Genomic DNA, 4,150 nt, shown 5'->3' on the forward strand with positions numbered 1-4,150 from the left:
TTGCCTCTATCCACCAAGTGCTTCAATTAAAGTTGTGTTCTGGTGGGTCAACTTTTTATTTTTATTTTTATATTTTTGGGTGCAGTGAACTTTTATTGATGGTATTCAAGAGAGTAGGGAGGGCTCTCTAAGCCCCTCCTGTTATTATGGAGGTCTGGGATGGAAATTGTGAGGGGGATGCTCAGTGTTGGGGGCCGTTGGAACAGGAACTCCTCAGCAACCAAGGGCCTCTCTCTTGCTCTCAGTGTCCTTGCTGCTGTGTTTGGTTCAGGGTTCTTACTCCTTGGAGGCCCTGTGGGCTATGAGGTCCACCACTCTGTTGCTGTAGCCATATTCATTGTCATGCCAGGAAATGAGCTTTACAAAGTCATCATTGAGAGCAATGCCAGGCCCAGCATCAAAGGTGGAAGAATAAGAGTTGCTGTTGAAACTGCAGGAGACAACCTGGTCCTCAGTATAGCTCAGGATGCCCTTCAGTGGGCCCTCGGATGCCTACTTCACCACCTTCTTGATGTCATCATACTTGGCAGGTTTCTCCAGGCAGCATATCAGATCCCCAACAGATACATTGGAGGTAGGAACACAGAAGACCATGCCAGTGAACTTCCTGATCATCTCTGGGATGACCTTGCCCACAGCCTTGTCAGCACCAGTGGATGCAGGGATGATTTCTGGGCAGCTTCATGGTCAACACGTCACAGCTTTCCAGAGGGGCCATCCACAGTCTTCTGAGTGGCAATGATGGCATGGATAGTGGTTATGAGCCCTTCCACTATGCTAAAGTTGTCATGAATGACCTTGACCAGGGGGGCTAAGCAGTTGGTGGTGCAGGATACATTGCTGACAATCTTGAGTGAGTTGTCATATTTCTCGTGGTTCACACCCATCATAAACGTAGGGACATTGGCAGAAGGCATAGGGATGATGACCCTTTTGGCCCCATCCTTCAAGTGGGCCTCGACCTTCTCCATGGTGGTGAAGATGCCAGTAGACTCCATGACATACTCAGCATCAGCATCACCCCATTTGATGTTAGTGGGATCTCACTCCTGGAAGATGGAGGTGGGCTTCCCATTAATGACAAACTTCCCATTCTCAGCCTTGACTGTGCCATTGAATTTGCCATGGATGGAGTCATACTGGAACATGTAGACCAAGTAGTTGAGGGCAATGAAGGGGTCGTTGATGGCAACAATCTCCACTTTGCCAAGTGCAGAGCAGAAGGCAGCCGTGGTAACCAGGCGCCCAATACGGCCAAATCCATTCACACTGACCTTCACCATTTTGTCTATGGGACAAGGCTGGCACTGCACAAGAAGATGCAGCTGTATCTGGAACAGGGAGGATCCAGGTCAACTTTTTAAAAGGGATTTATCTCTTACACAGTAGGATATAGCTGGGGATGTAGCTCATTTGGTATAGTTCAATGACTAACATGAGGTTCAAGCCTGATCACAGCATAAAGACAGTGTATGTGGTGGTACACACCTGTGATCCCAGCATTCACTTGTGATCCCAGCATTCACCTGTGATACCAAAATTCACCTGTGATCCCAGCATTCACTTGTGATTCCAGAATTCACGTGTGATCCCAGCATTCACCTGTGATCCCAGCATTCACCTGTGATCCCAGCATTCATCTGTGATTCAAGCATTCATCTGTGATCTGAGCATTCAGTAGATGAGCGCAGGAGTGTCAGAAGTTCAAGATCATCTTTGGCTACATAGGAAATGTGAGGCCAACCTGGGCCAACAATAAGATACATTCTGAAGTCATGTCTAAAAGAACTGTGTTTCAGTGGGACAGAGCAGAGGGTCAGAGATATCCAGGAGTACATAAGAACTCGATGCATGACAGATATGTCATCGCATATCAATGAGGAAGTTTTCAGTGATTTGCAGGTGGCTTGAAGGAGGGGTTAACTATATCAGAGTATAACTCCATTCCTGTTTTAACTCTAATGCTGAGGCTGACTTAGTGTGAAAGTTAAGCAATAAAGACAACAGAAGACAACATAGACACACAGTCACATAATTTACAGTCTAGGAGAGTGGATGATCCTAAAGAAAACCTTTCAAATCTAAGGCCTACAAGGGAAAGAAATGAATTTTGTTGTAAATGATACATTTCTAACCATGAATTTAGAGACCAGTAAGTCAGGACCTCCCTTGATAATCCATAGACCAATAGTTCTCAGTTGAAGAATGTGTTTCTTCTCTCGTAAGACATCTGCCAATTTCTGGAGATACTTTTGAATGTCACACTGAACTGTGTGAACATCCCTAATGTGAGTGACAACCCCACAGCAAAGAAAAATCTGGCAAAATATCAATCATGCTGAGACTGGGAGACCCTGATGCCACGGGCTGTCACACATGATGCCACATTTCAACTTAACATGCTACTGAGAAGCTTTATGAATTGACAAGAAAAAGACAAGGGGTCCTGTCGAGTATTGGACAAATAGACATTTCACTAATTGGCTCCTTAGTATATGAACAGAGGTTTACCCTTCAAAGAGATGAGCTTGAACACAGTGGTGAATTGTTATCCTTTGAGACTGGCCTGACCAGGTGAGAAAGTCAGATGATTGTGAGTTAGTGAAAATTCATTGCAGTTAGAATTTATATATTCTATGTATGTCTGTCATCCCCTCCACAGAAAGCCTTCAAAGCAGCTGGATTTTAGCTTCTCTTTTTCTGCATAAACTGACCCCTTCCTTTCCCTTCCGTTCCCTTCCGTTCCCTTCCATTCCCTTCCATTCCCTTCCCTTCCCTTCCCTTCCCTTCCCTTCCCTTCTGTTCCCTTCCTTTCCTTTCCTTTTTTGGGAGAGGGTTTCAATGTATCTGAGGCCATCTTTGAACTCATTACATACCTAAGGAGGACCAAGAACTTTTTGGTCCTGCCTCCCATCCCCTACCTCCCAACGTCTGTGATTATAGGTTATGTGCTACCATATCTTCCTTATGTAAGCCTGAAGTTCCAGACATGCTAGGCAAGTGCTCTACCAACTGAGCTACTTCCCTAACGCCTTTCACAGGCTCTGCACTTGTGATATATACATGTATGCATATATAGCATGAGTATAGAGGTTGGAGGTCAACCTTGGCTGTCAGGCCTCAGGATCCTCCCATCTTATGTTTGAGAGAAAGAATCTCTCATTGGGCTTAAACTTTACCAAGCAGGAGAGGCTAGTTGGTTTGCCCGCTTCCTAGGATCCCTCTGTCTTCATCTAATGTCCTGTCATTGTTGGGATTACAGTTACATGCCTCCATGTCTGGATCATTACGTAGGTTGTGGGATGACTGAAATTCAGATTCTCTTGCATGTGAAGTAAACACTTCACTGACTGAGCCATCTCCAAACCACCTCTTATTTATTTATTTATTTATTTATTTATTTATTTATCCCACATTCTTCTGGCTTGGTCAAGCTTCCATAAAAAAAAAATCCCATAGACTGAATGGCTTAAATGGCAGAAATTTATTTCCTTATTTCTTTGGAGACTGTGCATCTGAGGTACAGGAGTTGCAAGGCCGGTTTGTTTTGAAGCCTCTATGATGGGTTCAGAGATGGTCTGTGGTCTTTTGATGTCTCTACAGATGTTGCCTCTGTCTCATAAAAACACCAGCCCTACTGAATTAGGACCCAGACCTACAACTTTATTTCAACATAATTACCTCTTCAAAGATGGTATCCTCAAGTATAGTCTCATTCACAGATACTAGGAGTTCTGGATTCAGTATTTGAATTTTGGCTGACCTAGTTTGGTTGGGACAGATGCGTGCCATTAAAGAATTATCCAAAAGAAATCTTGTGAGACTTCTTGATCCTCAGATATTTTCTACATTGCTGCATTCAAATTGCCAGCATTTTACTTAATATTAAAAAACCCCTGTGTCCATTTTTAGCTTTGTTTGCTGTTTTATTTCATGCTGCCTTCTCCATCATGGTTAAGCATCATGTTTATAATAGATATCCAGGATGAGGTAGTTTTTGCTCCTTGTTTGATTCTGCAAAACAGTGGTTGCAGCCTAGTTTTATGTGTGCCTTGGGGGCTTGGTGGAACTGAGCACTAACTATATTACCTCAAACAAAAGTACATCAAAGATGAGAGACGAAGCAGGAGGAGCTCATAAAGGTAGATGA

General features: G+C 43.8%; 1 pseudogene; it reads right to left on the reverse strand.

The window, feature by feature from the left end:
- Positions 1 to 276: 276 nt before the first annotated feature.
- On the reverse strand, positions 277 to 1,283 carry LOC116096129 (annotated as a pseudogene).
- Between the last annotated feature and the right edge of the window lie 2,867 nt (positions 1,284 to 4,150).

Source organism: Mastomys coucha, unplaced genomic scaffold (genome assembly GCF_008632895.1).
Source record: "Mastomys coucha isolate ucsf_1 unplaced genomic scaffold, UCSF_Mcou_1 pScaffold18, whole genome shotgun sequence".
In the NCBI taxonomy this organism is placed as follows: Eukaryota; Metazoa; Chordata; class Mammalia; order Rodentia; family Muridae; genus Mastomys; species Mastomys coucha.